The 17934-nt window shown below is 35.9% G+C and overlaps 1 protein-coding gene across 1 annotated transcript in view; it reads right to left on the reverse strand.

Moving 5' to 3' along the window:
- Positions 1 to 17934, reverse strand: part of LOC136144132 (protocadherin-9-like) — a 682777-nt gene that overhangs the window by 663856 nt on the left and 987 nt on the right. The window lies entirely within an intron of this gene.

Consider the following 17934-nt stretch of genomic DNA (forward strand, 5'->3'; position numbering starts at 1 on the left):
ATATCATTTTAAAATATGAAGTTCCCGGGATCAACATTTAATGGAAAAGAAACTGGCAAGAAAGGAGAGAGAGTTCAATTAAAAATAGAGATCATGCATTTATATTGCCAAACCAGTCAATATTCCAATTCACTAGCTGATATTACTGAACCCTAAGATGCTTTTAGTTATATCAAGGCCTTTTAGTCCCCTCATTGGTGAGAATAGTTCATTGCTCTTCTACAATTAATTTGAAGCATACAGGAAAAAAATGAAGGAATTGTAATAGCATAATCTGTTATAGCTTGTGACAGCAAAAGGAGATTTCTGCTGGGCTTTGAGCACCATGGACCCAGAAATAGCTTATACTTCTTTTTCATAAGTCTTCTTTATCTAAGAGCTCATTTTTATGTAAGGACATCCTGCTGGCCCTTTTCGATTTCTTCCATATGTTCTATGTTCTACTATTCTAGGATTCTCTTGGTATTATATCACACACCATTTTTTTTCTTGGTGAAGTCCTTCAGCAGGGAAAACTTGGACATGGACTGATTTTCACATCACTTTGAAATGTTCAGCACAAACTTAAATATAAAGATCAAACCTGGTCTTCTTACTATCTCTGTTCTGTTGATTCATTTGTTTTTGCTGGACCATTAACCTTATGAGAGGGACTAGTATGTTCAGTTCTGTGTTTTTTAAAGTACAAAGATGCCACTGAGCAAAATCTCTGATCTGTGGTTTTCAGAGCATGCCTGAGCAATGTCCCAAAGTTTTTTCTCTCGCTGAGTGTTTACCAAGGAGGAGGGGAAAACTGGATGAGAGGAAAGCGCCTCCCCCACTTGTGCATCCAACCTCCAGCGCAAAACATAAGTGGAATGAAAATCAGAGAGAGGTCTGGGAGAATGCACCCAGAACCACATACATGTTCCCCAGTGTCCACAGCTGCAACCTCCACTCTGAACCTCCAGGGTCTTGATTCTAAGTGGCTGTGAAAAGCCTCTGAGGGGTCTGTGTTAGTGAGAGACCGTGAAAGCTGCCATCCCCAGCTGAGTGCGTCTCTGTTCACATTGGGCTTATGCCCAGTTTGAACAGAGAATCAGTTTACTTCCCTTGTTTCTAAGGGCACATTTCTCTATACTTCCTCATGTGCAGGAGTGAACTGGAAACAATAATATTCATTTATAAAATAAATCAGAGTGTTAATTATTATAAAAGAATGTTTGTAAATACCTAAAGAGCACTGCGATATGGAAGTGTATGGGTATCTGAAGAGCCATGCATTCTGGCCTCTTCTTAAGAAAGTGCATATTTATTAGAAAGTATTTAACATTTAGGAGCTACAATCTTTAAATTCTATAGTGACACTTAGTATCTGGATATTCTCCGGTTTATGCATCCTGAGATACATATAGCCCTGTGATAGTATTGCTATCTTTACTCAGTGTAATCTTAAGGTAATTGAATATCCTGTGCTTCTGTTATTTCTTCTATCCTGTGTGCTATCTTCCTCTTTCTTTCTAACTCACCCAACAAATATAGTAATACATGCACAAACACACATACATACACATGCACACACACACACACACACACACACACACACACACACACACACCATAATTCTGAACAATTCCTTAAATTATTCCAGAAATTTTTCTAGGCAATGCTTTGTTTTCGGAATTTGTTGCTTTGGAACTCCAGCACCAAATTCACAACCTGGACCACGCCGTGTATTAGTGGATGTCTGGGCAGACATCCAATAAGGCTGAGTAGCTCCATATCATTAGTGGGATGATGGTGTTTCAGCTCCTCTTCCTTTCATTCTTCTTTAGTTTACTATCAGCACCACTGAGCTTAATGAACCAAACTGCCTGCTCATGCTTTAAAAACACAGAAGCACATTCTGCCACAGGAAAAAAAAATGCTATGTTCTACTTTCTATAGCAAGGAGATCCGACCTGTCAATCCTAAAGGAAATCAGTCCTGAATATTCATTAGAAGGACTGATGCTGAAGCTGAAACTCCAATACTTTGTCCACCTGATGTGAAGAACTGACCAATTGGAAAAGACCCTGATTCTGGGAAAGATTGAAGGTGGGAGGAGAAGGGCATGACAAAGAGGATGAGATGGTTGGATGGCATCACTGATGCAATGGACATGAGTTTGAGTAGGCCCCAGGAGTTAGTAATGGACAGGGAAGCCTGGTGTGCTGCAGTCTATGGGGCTGTAAAGAGTGGGACAGGACTGAGCGACAGAACTGAACTGAATTATCTATAGCAGACACTTTAAAACACATAAAGTAGGAAAGAAAGTATGAGAACATTTGTATAATGAGGAGATGTTAATAAAACCATTTGAAATATTCAAATATAGAATGTACTAATTTGTAAACTGTGGAGTGCCTTCACAATTAGCATACATTCATCATAATATATAATCATTGATTAATATTAGTACTAGCTACTGTAATACTTTGGTACTAGTTATATTAATATTAATATACTCATTACTAATAAACTGTCAGTGGTGACCATTGTGTAAAATGATATTAAAGAATATTACCTAGATTTTGCATTTGAATCATTATTTCACATTTTCTCTGGTATTTTAAGTAGACACTGCCTTAGAAGTAAAAGGATACTTATACTGCTAAAACTACTAAAATCCCTAATCATAAAATCAAAAGGTTCTTTTTAAATACAAGAATGTGTAAAGTTTTTATTATAGTGGACCTAAAAGTCCTAATACTGCTTTTAAATAAAGGAGTGATTATACACCTCAGGTGGCTAAAGTGATACATAAATGATACGGGAGGTACTCTGAAATTTGGCCCCATGTTTTGTGGCATTGAAGTCACTCTCATGTAAAATTGCAATGATATGGTTTTACTGAACTGTTTGCAAACATTTCTGGCTGTTAAAATAATTCATTTTGCTCACTTGCCTCTCTGTGAGAGGAAGGTGCAAGAAAAGCTACCCAGGGTTGTCATTCTCAACAACTGTGTGTTCACCTAATTCAGCTCTGCTGCACACACCAGAAATGGGCAGTTGAATCACAAGTGATTTTTGAAGAGAGAGACAGGCCTTGGAAGACCATGGGTGTTTGATAGCAGCCACGACAAAGGAACCACAAGTCAGGTTCAGAGGGAGAAGGCGGAGAATGGGAAAGATAAAATGAAACTGTCTGGCAATCTTACTTCATTCTTGAAGTAAACTTATTTTTCTCTCCATTTCCTTAACAAGAAATGCACTACATGGTGTTTATGAGTTTTTTTTCCAACATTTAGAACCTCTTAAAAGCAGTCAGGGCTCCTCCTTATGAAAGCTGTGACTTTCCCACAATAATTTTCTGTAATTGTGCCAAAGAGCTAAAAATAAAAATTACATAAGAAGTTTTGCCACAGTGAGAATCACAAGCTCAGTTTCAGAACTGAGTCATCATCTTCACGTTTCAGGAGGATAGATCCAGGTTAGAAAATTCGCTGATTGCCTTGATCCTGCCTGTGCTGGTTGAAATATAGTCTACGGTATGGCTATCAATAACTGCTAGGAACTCTGGCCATAATCGAGTAGAAAGCTGTGAAGTACTATTGTATTGAGAAAGTAAATGCAGTGAGAACCGTAACAGGCTGAGGTTTATTGAGAAAGTCCTGATTACTGTGCAGGCTGAGTACCTCTGATCCGGGCCAAGGCTGCACAAAGCAGTTACAGAATTTATCGACTCTTATTTAAACTAAATGTATATGTGGTTCTCTCCATTTTATTTCTCTTCATCATGCAGCAGAACACAATTTTTTGGTTTATCAGTAAACTTCTGTCTCTCCCATCCTTTAAGCCATTTGTCACACTTCTCAAGGTCACCAGGGAGCCTCGTAAAAGAAATATTTGTGTTGATTGATTGTTTCTGTAATGCTTCGCCTACTGGTGCTACTAAACGAGCCTTTTGTGTTTTCAATGAAGTAACTAAAGAATAGGGAGAGGGACTAGAGAATTCTGTTAACAAGATACACATGGCATGCTATTCCCTAGAGATTCTGGGTCCCTGCATCCCCAGGCCCTTGTCCTTTATACCCTGATGAAAATGAGAACTTTGCCCTCTAAACACCACTACAAGGACAGTAGATACCCTCTGATTCTGGAATTAAAGCATTCAGAAGCATCTGTTGCTGTCATAGTTGTTTAGTCAATAGGTCATATTTGATTCTTTACAACCCCATGGACTGCAACATGACAAGCTCCTCTGATTCCACTATCTCCCAGAGTTTGCTCAAATTTACGTCCACTGAGTCGATGATGGAGAAGGCAATGGCAACCCACTCCAGTACTCTTGCCTGGAAAATCCCATGGATGGAGGAGCCTGGTAGGCTACAGTCCACTGCGTTGCTAAGAGTCGGACACGACTGAGCGACTTCACTTTCACTTTTCACTTTCATGCATTGGAGAAGGAGATGGCAACCCACTCCAGTGTTCTTGCCTTGAGAATCCCAGGGATGGAGGAGCCTGGTGGGCTGCCATCTATGGGGTCGCACAGAGTTGGACACGACTGAAGTGACTTGGCAGCAGCAGCAGGGCATGTATGGATGTGAGATTTGGATTATAAAGAAAGCTGAGCACTGAAGAATTGATGTTTTTGAACTGTGGTGATGGAGAAGACTCTTGAGAGTCCCTTGGACTGCAAGGAGATCCAATCAGTCAATTCTAAAGGAAATCAGTCCTGAATATTCATTTGAAGGACTGATGTTGAAGCTGAAACTACAATGCTTTCGCCACCTGATGTGAAGAACTGACTAATTTGAAAAGACCCTAACGCTGGGAAAGATTGAAGGTGGGAGGAGAAGGGGATGACAGAGGGTGAGATGGTTGGATGACATCACCGACTCAGTGGACCTGTGTTTGAGTAAACTCCGGGAGTTGGTGATGGACAGGGAGGCCTGGTGTGCTGCAGTGCATGGGGGTCACATGACTGAGTGACTGAGCTGAACTGATTGATCATATCCGCACATGACTACAGGAAAAGCCATAGCTTTGACCACAGGGACCTTTGTTGGCAAGTAATGTCTCTGCTTTTCAATACGCTATCTAGCTTTGTCATGCTTTTCTTTCAGGAGCCAACATAGAAGAAACTCTCTTCTTTTTCTTACACTATACTTCTGCATTCTGAGAAAGAAACAAAGTTCAGTCCTGAGATAATTTTTACCACAATTATGTACGTCAGTTGTTGAAAGAATGGGACAATTACTTCAATTCTATGAAGCTAGAATAATGTGTGTGGAATAACGTCTGGATAGACCAGTGTATTCATTTTATTCAAGTATATTCCTCTAGGTGTCAGCTCTTTGCATTTCTTAACAGTTTAGAAAACTGAAAGATATGCAAGCAAACATTTTGTCTATAGCTGCTATGCTTTGTATGTATGTTTTGCTATCTCTGTTTTGTGTTTCTGAGCAAAGACATGATACCATGAATATAAGAAGTTTGATTTGGTTTAGTTGCTAAGTTGTGTCTGAGTCTTGTGACCCCATGAACTGTAACCTGCCACGCTTCTCTGTCCATGAGATTTTCCAGGCAAGAATACTGGAGTTGGTTGCCATTTCCTTCTCCATAATAATTTTACTAAGTATTATTTAATTAATGAGAGATGTTAGATGATCCATACAAAAAAGAGAAAAGAATCCATTCCCTGTGATGTTATAATCTCTGTTTTCCCTTTATGTATGACATCATGAATTTACCTTTCTCAATCCACATCAATAATGACATTTCCCACTGCTGTATTTTTTTTTTAATTTCAGGTTTATTGAGCACACAGTCAATTTGCATATGAAGAAATGAGCCCTTTTAGGAGTAGAACTCTATGAGTTTGGACAAATTCACACAGTCATGGATACCCTTACATTCCTCTCAGCTTAACTAACTTTTAGACAGATTGTTTTCTACCTCTAGGTTCTGACCTCCCTTTTCCTAGAGCATATACTTAACAGACCGTGTTTTGAAAAGGCAGAGGAATCAGAGATCAAATTGCCAACAACAGTTGGATTATCAAAAAAACCAAAAGAGCTCCAGTAAAACATCTATTCTGCTCTATTGACTATGCCGAAGCCTTTGACTGTGTGGATCACAATAAACTGTGGAAAATTCTGAAGGAGATGGGAATACCAGACCACCTGGTCTGCCTCTTGAGAAACCTGTATGCAGATCAGGAAGCAACAGTTAGAACTGGACATGAAACAACAGACTGGTTCCAAATAGGAAAAGGAGTACATTAAGGCTGTATATTGTCACCCTGCTTATTTAACTTATATGCAGAGTACATGATGAGAAATGCTGGACTGGAGGAAGCACAAGTTGGAGTCAAGATTGCCGGGAGAAATATCAATAACCTCCGATAAACATATGACACCACCCTTATGCCATAAAGTGAAGAGGAACTAAAGAGACTCTTGATGAAGGTGAAAGAGGAGAGTGAAAAAATTTGCTTAAAACTCAACATTCAGAAAACTAAGATCATGACATCCAGTCTCATCAATTCATGACAAATAGATGGGGAAACAATGGAAACAGTGACAGACTTCTTTTTTCCTTGGACTCCAAAATCACTGCAGATGGTGAATGGAGTCATGAAATTAAAAGACACTTGCTCCTTGGAAGAAAAGATATGACAAACCTAGGCAACATACTAAAAAGCAGAGACATCCTTTTGCTGACAAATGTCCATCTAGTCAAAGATATGGTTTTTCCGGTAGCCATGTAAGGATGTGAGAGCAGGACTATAAAGAAAGCTGAGCGCCGAAGAATTGATGCTTTTGAACTGTGGTGTTGGAGAAGACTCTTGAGAGTCCCTTGGACTGCAAGGAGATTAAACTAATTAATTATTTCAACATATTGGTGAGTTGAGACTTTACTTACTTGTAAAATAGAAGCTAAGGACATAATTTTATTTTATTTTTATTTTTTAAAAATTATTAGCAGAATTGGAAAAAAAAGACATCACACTTCTGATAAGACACAAGCATCTCCTTAAAAAAAAAAAGACACATTGGAATGAGCAATAATCATAAACACAGTAAAAAAAAACCTCAGTAATATACCCTTCAAGATTTTGTTTTTGAATGGATGTTCATTTGAAAAATATGTTAGACATATTTCACTAAAGATTTTTGTCTAAAAACCAAGACAGAATAAGATTTCCTAAAAAGAATTCTTACATTTTTGATAACAAGTGTGAAAACAATACACACATCCAGGCACACTTTTGACATCACATTTTTTGTTTTATATGCGTATTGTTTAAAAAAATGGAAGTATTAAATTTCAAGAGGGTCGATTTTAACATCAGAAAATCAATTTGAGCATATAGTATCATTTATGGTTTAAACCAGTGTTTATCAAAATGAGTTACATGAAAAATAATATTGATAGCTTTCTTTAAGTATGATTTTATAGTCAAATTATTTTAGCAGTGAACAGGTTAAATAAATATAAATAGATTCATTTAGTTTAATTTGGTTAAGTGCATTTATGCATTAATCCTACTATAAATCACAAAAGAAGTTATTGAAAGGGGAACTTTTTAAACTCATTCATCTTACCCATTCTTTTTACAAGGGACATTTAATAAGACAATGATCCAAGAGACACACATCAATATATTCTGACCTAAGATTGGGATTTGGGAGAGACAGACAATGAGGTGAAAAAATGTTGGATTATTCAATGAGTCTGGGTGCTGACCTCAAATGTGGATTGGCCAGATATCCAATCTTTGTCAGAAGCATTAGAGCAGTGGATAAGAGAACAACCCATAGATCTAGAGTCTTGATTCATTGACAAAGATCCTATGTCTGGGGAAGACTGAAGCCAGAAGGAGAAGAGGGTGACAGAGGATGAGATGTTTGGATGGTATCACTGACTCAATGGATATGAATTTGGGCAAACTCCAGGAGATGGTGAGGGACTGGGAAGCCTAGTGTGCTGCAGTCCATGGGCTCACAAAACGTGGTACAAAACTTGGCAACTGAACAGCTTAGCCTTTTAGGCTTCTCAGGTGGCGCTAGTGGTAAAGAACCTGTCTGCCCATGCAGGAGACCTAAGAGATGTGGGTTTGAACTCTAGGCCAGGAAGGTCCCCTGGAGGAGGACATGGCAACCACTCCAGTATTCTGGCCTGGAGAATCCCATGGACAGAGGAGCCTGGCAGGCTACAGTCCCTGGGGCCCAAAGAGCTGGAAATGACTCTGCAACTAATAGTTTCACTTCCTAGAATATAATATTAATATTTATAAAATATAAATATATAAATCCTTTGAAAACATCAAAAAATTCATTTTGAGTTAGAAATATCTTTATCATAATTTATTAAACTTACATCATGATTTAGAGCATATTTGCAAACCCTATAATGTATACATACAATTAAGCTTGTTTTAAAAAAAATATTAGCCATCTTTTACAAAAATCATTATTCTAGTGGATGTATGGAAATTAGAATGAGGTTTATATAATATGAAATGCTTTTATGAAAAATATTTATGTAATTAGTTGATGTGCACTTCTAAAAATAGATATTTTGACTATTAGATTTCCAAATCCTTGCAAGAGTAGTTGAAAAGTGATTTCACAATTCATAATCAATAGTGAATGAAATAAATTTTATTCACTATTAATTCAATATAAGTACTCTTTTCTAAAAAGAAGCTATTACTTAGTTTTCTATCATTTTCATTTATATTCTCCACTCTCATATGTTTGCTCTACTATTACTCCTCTCCATGTGTCTTTAATATCCTGAGATACTTAACATCCCAATTAATTATTTATAGTCATGTACTCTATAGGAGTTAAATACGGGGTTTCTGGCAGGCATAAGCATCCAGAGATATGCAGAGCCTTCTGACAACTCCATGTATCCCTATTACTCCTAGAAGCAAATGGTGAGCTGAGTAATCACAAGAACATAGAACTTCAGCGGATTTACAATGGACTGTAAGACAGCTGTATCTTTCTCTCATTCCCACAGTCTGATGTCATTTATTGTCATTTTACATGTGGTTCCCAGTCTGATCCAACTGATGTTGAGTTATACCTTTTATATTGTACATTTTGGTTGTTTTGTTATATCTTCAGGCCCCTTCAGTGGAAAGCCACTATGGCTGTCATTTGTCTGAAAGGCTCTTCCCCTCTCTCTTTGTAGCTCCGTTCTCTCCATGAACAGCTGCTCCACAGCTGTCATTCTGAATGGAAAAGATGCCTGGCCGATACACCTAGGCCTGCGGCACACAGAGTGTCTTCAAACAACTAATTAACGGGAGCTGGGCCACAGCAAGGTTTACTGCTGTCCGTCAAGCCTGCGACCACTGCTGCCACCATCAGCAAATCTGTCAAATGCAGCTCTTCCTGTGAATAAAGCCGAGCCCACTTCTCTGGTGAAGAAGGAATTTGGCAGAATGTATTTAATACAAAATAAAAGAAAGTGATATTTATCCTTTATACAGGGTTAAGTTATTGAAAAACATATTGAGCTGGTGGAAAATTTGATAACTGATTTATACCTGTTACTGGAATACAAGGAACCCAGCTGAAAATGTCTCCATAAATTTCCAGTGGAGAAAATTTATAAGGCCACCTACAGTGTTCAAGTATATTTAGTTAGCCTTTGGAATATACTAATAATAAGGGGCTATTAATTATTGCATATAAAATCTGATTTACATGCCCATATATAAATGCAACCCTACGTCAGATTTATTATATATCATAATTACACATATACATTCAGCTATTGTCTACATACAGATATTACACATAAACTATGTTTAAAAAATCCAGATCTCTAAGAATATATGTAAATATACATATACAGTTTCAAAATAAAGTCTCTAGCAGTTTTAAAGCCAATTATTTTGAAAATACACTGAGAAATAATATATAGCCATTATTGTTCTTATTAATTAAAAATATACATTGATAATACACTGATTAAGAATGTGAAGTTTGGTAACTACCATCCTCCTGAATTTCAAACCAGGATGAGGTCTTAATAGTGGAGTCAGGAAAATAAAAGAACTAATCAGTGGAACTTTTCTCAAACTTTTTTTGTCTTCTAACATTGGCCCTTCACATGCAGACTGCTTAAGAAATGTTTTCATTTTTCTACCACCACACATTATACTATTCCTGCTCATTCACCTGGCAGACTCCCTCAAGTATTATGTTAATGCTATATTTTTCATCTACTAGTTTAAATTGCTCCTGCTACATGATTTCTTTAATCTTGAATATATTTAGTATTGCTTATAATTCATGGTAACTTACTGAATACAAATATTTTCCCTAGCCTGTAATGTATAAGACACAAAGAATCATGTTCGTGTGCTCAACATAACTCTGTCTTTGTTATTTTTGCTAGATAAATACTTTGGAAGTAAAAAGAGAGGGAAGAAGAGAAGGAGGGAGACAAAGAAAAAGGAAAGAAGGAAAGGTTAATTTATGACTCATGGATTGGTTTCATCATGATTATGGAAAAGACCTACAAGGGGAAGATGAATAATTTGTTTCTTCTTCAAAGAATAATCTCAATATTATGCTTGTGGACACAAAAAGAAGGAATGTCTATTTCTCAGGGAATGCATTCATGGCCTCATTTAAAAAATTAAATCAATCCACATTAGAATGCACAGATAAGTAGTACAGGTTTGGTCAATTATGTGTGTTATTGTATTTACCTATATCTCTGCTGCTGCTGCTATTGTATTTACCTGTATCTCTAATGCCTCTTAAAGTTTTTCAAGCATAAATTTAATAGTGAGAAATAAAAACAGTTCACATTTTGCAGAAAATATTATTATACACAGACATTAAAGATAAATGCATACAGTGTCTATATACTACTGTACCATACATTCTTTGAATTCTTGGTGAAGTGAAGTGAAAGTCAGTTATGTCTGATTCTTTGTGACCTCCAGGCCAGAATAATGGAGTGGGTTAGCCTTTCCTTCTCCAGGGGATCTTCCCAACCCAAAGATCAAATCCACGTCTCCCACATTGCAGACAGATTCTTTACCAGGTGAGCCACAAGGGAAACCCAAGAGTACTGGAATGGGTAGCTTATCTCTTCTCCAGTGGATCTTCCCAACCCAGGAAATGAACCAGGGTCTCCTGCATTGCAGGCAGATTCTTTACCAACTGAGCTAATAGAGAAATCCCTGAATTCTTGGTAATTTGTTTCAAATCTATATATGCTTAGTTAGAAGCTAATGAGGGCTTAATATTTTTAATGAATTATTTAAGTAAAATTTAATCTATATGATATAAATTGCCTATGATGGATACATACACGGCAGAGTTTCCCATCAGTCATTATGTGCATGTGTGCTAAGTCACTTCAATCTTGTCTGACTCTGTGACCCTATGGGCTGTAGCCTTTTGGGTTCCTCTGTCCATGGGATTCTCCAGTCATTACAAAGATCCTGAATAATGTTTAGAATGGTGGTCAGTAATGATCCCATAATTTTCTAGGAATTTTTTGCAAGGTCAATCTCATATGAAATGGCATGTAGAAAACTTTGACCTTTCTCGGTTGGACACGTGAGAACTGAACTCTGACAGTGATCCATGATGTGTAATTTTTTATTGCTTTGCTCTAGTGCAGATTTAGATTCTTCGTGAGAAAAGGAAGAAAAAAGGACTATGTCCTTCTTTAGTGAGTGGCCTAGACTTGCCATTCAGCAAGCTTTCTGTACGAGTTGTGAGATATGCAAAGCTTCATAGTAAGTGACGGAGTGTAATATACTTTTTACTATATTACATTATTTACTACATTATTTTACTATATTACATTATTACATTATAGTATTTACTATATTACTAAGTGCAATATAGTTTTTCATCATTTTTATTAACAGCATTTTGGAAAGCAATTCTATATGTTACTAAATATATCATTTTTTTTTACTATTAAGAATCATTTCTAAAATACATATGTATGTAGTGTGTGGATGCATGTATGCATATATGTGTGTGTGTGGATGTGTGTGTACGTGTGTGTGTGTGGATGCATGTAAGTGTCTATACGTGCTTCCCAGGTTGCACTAGTAGTAAAGAACCCACCTGCCAATGCATGAAACAAAAGTAATGTGAGCTCCATCACTGGGTCAGGAAGATCCCCTGAATGAGGGCATGGCAACCGACTCCAGTATTCTTACCTGGAGAATCCACATGGACAGGGGAGTCTGACAGACAACAGTCCATAGGGTCACAAAGAGTCAGACACAACTGAAGCAACTTAGCATATATGCACACGTGTATATATATATCATGTATGCACCTTCAAATATTTTCTAGTTTTTGGATTTTAGGATAAGCTGTTCTTACAAAGAAATAAAAGTAAACCGGCTTGTGAATTTAGTACAACTAGTGAAACTCTATTAGTTGCAATATTCTTTGCTACTTACAAATATTACAGCATTAAAAAATTACTAAATGGTACCTATTATTTTCATTTAAAAGCTAATATCAACTACAATACCTATTCTAAGTACTAGACACAATTATTGGAAAGTAAATGTGCTTGGTAACACGACTATATAATACACCAGCAGTAGAAAAATGCAAGTTCATAGTTTAAAAGATGCTTGCTCCTTGGAAGGAAAGCTATGAGAAACCTAGATAGCAACTTAAAAAGCAAAGGCAGCACTTTGATGACAAAGGGACATATAGTCAAAGCTATGGTTTTTCCAGTAGTCATATACAGATGTGAGAGTTGGACCATAAAGAAGGCTGAGCTCCGAAGAGCTGATGTTTTTGAACTGCGGTGTTGGAGAAGACTCTTGACAGTCCCTTGGACTGCAAGGAGATTAAACCAGTCAGTCCTAAAGGAAATCAGCCCTGAATGTTCACTGGAAGGACTAATGTTGAAGCTCCAACACTTTAGCCACCTGATGAGAAAAGCCAACTCAATAGAAAAGACCCTGATGCTGGGAAAGATTGAAGGCAAAAGGAGAAGGGGCAGCAGAGGATGAGGTAGTTAAATAGCATCACAGACTCAATGGACATGGTTTTGAGCAAACTCCAAGATATAGTGGAGGACACTGGAGCTTGGCATACTTCAGTCCATGGGGCCGCAAAGAGTCAGACACGACTGAACAACAACAGTAAAGATTAATATTCACTTATTAAATATTACTTAACTAAATTCAGACTATTAAGTTAATAGTCTAAACCTAGTAAGTTAGTTGAATAAGGTTAATTGCGTTAGGTACAAAAAGAGAAAAAGAAAGAAAAGAGCAAGATCTAGACAGCATATTAAAAAGCAGAGACATTACTTTGTCAATAAAGGTCTGTCTAGTCAAGGCTATGGTTTTTCCAGTGGTCATGTATGGATGTGAGAGTTGGACTATAAAGAAAGCTGAGCGCCGAAGAATTGATGCTTTTGAACTGTGGTGTTGGAGAAGACTCTTAGAGTCCTTTGGACTGCAAGGAGATCCAATCAGTCCATCTTGAAGGAGATCAGTCCTGGTTGTTCATTGAAAGGACTGATGTTGAAGCTGAAATTCCAATATTTTGGCCACCTGATGTGAAGAACTACCTCATTTGAAAAGACCCTGATGCTGGGAAAGATTGAGGGCCGGAGGAGAAAGGATGACAGAGGATGAGATGGTTGGATGGCATCACCAACTCAATGGACATGATTTTGGGACAACTCTGTGTGTTGGTGATGGACAGGGAGGCCTGGTGTGCTGCAGTCCATGGGGTGGCAAAGAGTTGGATATGACTGAGCGATTTAACTGAATTGAACTGGAGGAATACTGTCCTAAGGCTATGAATGTGAAATGTAAGATGTGGTAATAGTTTAATATATTGTAGTTCTCTTACCACATGCTCCACTCACTCTCTGTTTGATGTTTTGTTTTTAAATTTTTCCATCAAATCACACACTGGATTGTTTGTGAAACCAATCATATATAACTTCTATGAACTTCTGAATCCAGCAAAACTTGTGTTATAAATTTACCTAAAGGGTCAAAAATATTTCCCTTATCAAGATGGTTTTCCCAATCTTGGTCTATAGATTTATAGCAGTGGTCCATCCTGGGATATCTTAATCAACCATCTGCACCCATGAATTTCACACTTGTGATAGCTGCCACATTTCTAAAGTCTGGCAGCTAAAGTTCACACATTTTAAAACTCTTCCACCAATCTTCCTAACTCTTAGAGCTAAGATTTTCATCTGACATTGATTTTTGGATTTCTTTGCTACAAGAGAAAAAAGTCTTATCTCAAAAATTCATACACTGAACACTAGACCATTTTGTAAAAATACTTTAGCTCAAGCATCAAAAACAGTGACAGGGAGCAGCTACTCATACTGAGATGCACTCTTGTGTGAATTCCAATAACTATGAGACATTTTCCTACAGATTGTAGGGTATAGACCCTGAGAGCTCTATCTGTTTATGTTTAATGCAGTTTACTGGGGAAAGGGAATTGAGTATAATAAAGGGAAATAGCAATAAAATTTATAGATCAAAGATGCTTTGCAAGGGTAATATGCATTTATGGCATGAAAACAAGGTACACTTTTTTTTTTTTTTTTGGCTTCTATTTTAACCATTATGGTGCTCTGTGTTTAAGATGACAGGGGCTTGACAAGAAGATAAAACTTAAACATGACAGTTAGTTTAAATTCCACACCTTTCTTGAAATATAATGTTGGAACTATTTTCTTTGACACTTGGCTTGGGAAAATTTTATGCAGCTTGAAGATAGCTACTAGATCACTCCAGGATCAGAAAATCTGGATCTAATTCTAGTGCTTATCTCTAGCTAGTTCTGTGACCCAGGGCAAGCTATTCCATCTTTCTAGTCTTCAAATTATGCTTCAGTAACATGAATACATAAATGTGATGGTTCTTAACAGTCATTTTCTTTTTATTTTCTTAGACACTATCACAGGGTAATTACCTTGAAGTTCCTAAAATCTTTCTGGTCTGGTTTACTGCATTTTCACTAATTACTATTTGTGTGATTTTGAGAAAAATTACATAACCTCTGTGTGGCTTAGTGGCCACATCTGTAAAAAGGTAATGATAATAATAGAACCTACCTGGGATTGTTGTCAGGATTAAATGAACTATATCTTAATAATTCTAATATGAAAATTTCCTGTATTTCAATATATATATATATATAAAGGAGGACACACATTAAAAAATCATAAATTAAAATTCATTAGCATTTAATTAATAGTCATTTTTCCCTAGTGGTACATCAGAGCATGTTTTATACTCAGAAATAGATGAAATTTTGTAATACACATGGAATGCTTAGAATAAAGCTTGGAATAAAAATTGCCCAATAGCTGATATTAAAATTTCTCTGTACATAATAATTGTTATATCTAAATTAAGAAGGATAATTTAAGTGTGATTAAAATCTTGCTAGTCATATCAGCCTTGGTTTTATTTTGTATCTAATGTCATAGTATAAATTTAATAATTTAATCCAGATTAATAAACATGGATTGACATAAACTATTACTTTGTACTTGAATGAGCAGATATGATACAAATTTTTACCTGAATGAGTAGATATGATACAAATGAGTAGATGTGACACATTTTTATGATAAGAAGAGCAAATATGCCATTTTTTACTTAAGTAAGTTGATTAAGAAGGGAAAATATAAATTTTTAGGAAATTGAAAATTAAGAATATACTTATGCTTACATAAGCTTAGCTCAGTATTCAATATGAAGAAAAATAACAGTATAGTGCATACACCAACTTTGTACATCATAATTGCCTTTAGTTATAAACCCTCAGCTTTGATTTTTGGAGTCATAATATAAAGCTACATCATAATTCTGAGTTTCATTTTTTCTTGGCAATGTTCCTTAGAAATTTAGTCAAATAAACTCTATATAAACTGTGTTCCTGCGATTTAGAATGTATAAAATATCCAGGAAAGAAAAAACAAATCTTGTTCATAGAAAATTATTTTAATTATAGCTCATTTATTTTCAACACAAAAGAAAAGTGTTCAATTAATGATTTCTCTGTTTCACTTTCTTGGGAAATCCTAGAGGTCTCTGGGGGATATGGGTTCTTTACTCAAAAAATGCAGAAATGAAAATGATATAAAAATGAATATAATTCTTAGGAATTTAAAATTGGATTTTGATGGGTTTAAATATCTGAATTAAAGATTTACATGAATGCTTATGAATGAAACATTTCTTCTTCAATAGAGTAATTGAGCTATTATTGGATGATATAAGAGTGAGTAATGGCACAAACCCCGGTGTTCTAGACCCATAACACATAGTGATGAGGAACAATCAAAGGGCTAAAAATTGCAGTTCTCTCAACTGTCAAATGATTAAGATTTTGGAGAAAGAAAGATAAAGAAAGTAAAAGAAAAATGGGAAGAAGACTATATTCTGTAGTTTAGAAGAATGTTGCTAAATATATCTACACAAATAAAAAGAAAAATACATGGAGGAAGAATTAGAGGATAAGCTTCTCCAAATGTCACTTTGTCCACCTCAGTTAATGGTATGTCCAAAAAGAAGTTGCTTGTTCAATCAAATTTATATTAAACAAAGTAGTTTCTCTGAACTACATTATACCTGGGACTTTGACAATGATATATCCCTTCAGTTGGCAAAAACGTTGTACTACTAACAATAATTAAAACATTTTCAATACATTTAAGGGAATAGAGGAAACAACAACAGCAACAACAAAATCTATCTTCAGTGAGAAAATATGATAAACACAAACACACCAAAACACACATATATTTATACCAATATATATGATCTATCAACCCATCATCTTTTACATCTATGATAGGGGAAAATAGGTGAAACAAATATGTGTGCATTAATATTAAGGTCAACTATTAAAGGGCTTCCCTGGTGGCTCAGAGGTTAAAGCGTCTGCCTGCAATGCAGGAGACTCGGGTTCGATCCCTGAGTTGGGAAGATCTCCTGGAGAAGGAAGTGGTAACCCACTCCAGTATTCTTGCCTGGAGAATCCCATGGACGGAGGAGCCTGGTAGGCTACAGTCCATGGGGTCTCAAAGAATAGAGGAAAAAAAACAAAATCCATCTTCAGGGAGAAAATATGATAAACACAAACACACCAGAACACATATATTTACACCAATACATATGATCTATTAACCCATCATCTTTTACATCTATGATAGGGGAAAATAGGTGAAAGAAATATGTGTGCATTAATGCTAAAGTCAACTATTAAAACACAAATCATTAAAAATGTGGAACTTTTATTGTACATGTGAACATACTTAGCATTATTAAACTATATACTTAAAATGATTAAAATAGTAAATGTCTTGCTATGTGTTTTATATCACAATTTTTAATGAAAAATAATATACTTGCACATTCAGCCATACTAGAATAATTGATACTTAATAGCTCTCTCAAAATTAAAAATAAATAAATAAATAAAAGAATATTATACAATAAACACATTAAGAGAAAAAAGAAAAAAATGATTATTTGTATTTTTAATTCAAATATACAGGAAAATAAAGGATCAAGCTGAGAAAAAGTCGTTAAAAAAATAAAAGATTAATGAAAACTCCAATTTAACCTCTTCTTATTAAGTACCATTGCCTTCCTTGAGTATAGCAGGTAAAGCAAATCAATCTTTCAACAAATGGATGTGGGCATTTTTTGCTCAACTAATAAAAATGAATTAAAAACATTTAAAAAGAAAGTTGTTCATTACTTTCTCCAAAAATTGCTAAAAAGCAACACTTTACAGTCAATGACAAGAGCACTATATTTTATAGTTCGACCGTTACCAGAAGAGAAAAAGGTTATTCTTTCCTTTTGTTCTAACAGTTTATTTTAAATTGTTTTTAAAAGATGCTAATATAAAAATGTGACCAGAAAAGGTCACCAAAAACATATTTATA

Source organism: Muntiacus reevesi, chromosome 11 (genome assembly GCF_963930625.1).
Source record: "Muntiacus reevesi chromosome 11, mMunRee1.1, whole genome shotgun sequence".
In the NCBI taxonomy this organism is placed as follows: Eukaryota; Metazoa; Chordata; class Mammalia; order Artiodactyla; family Cervidae; genus Muntiacus; species Muntiacus reevesi.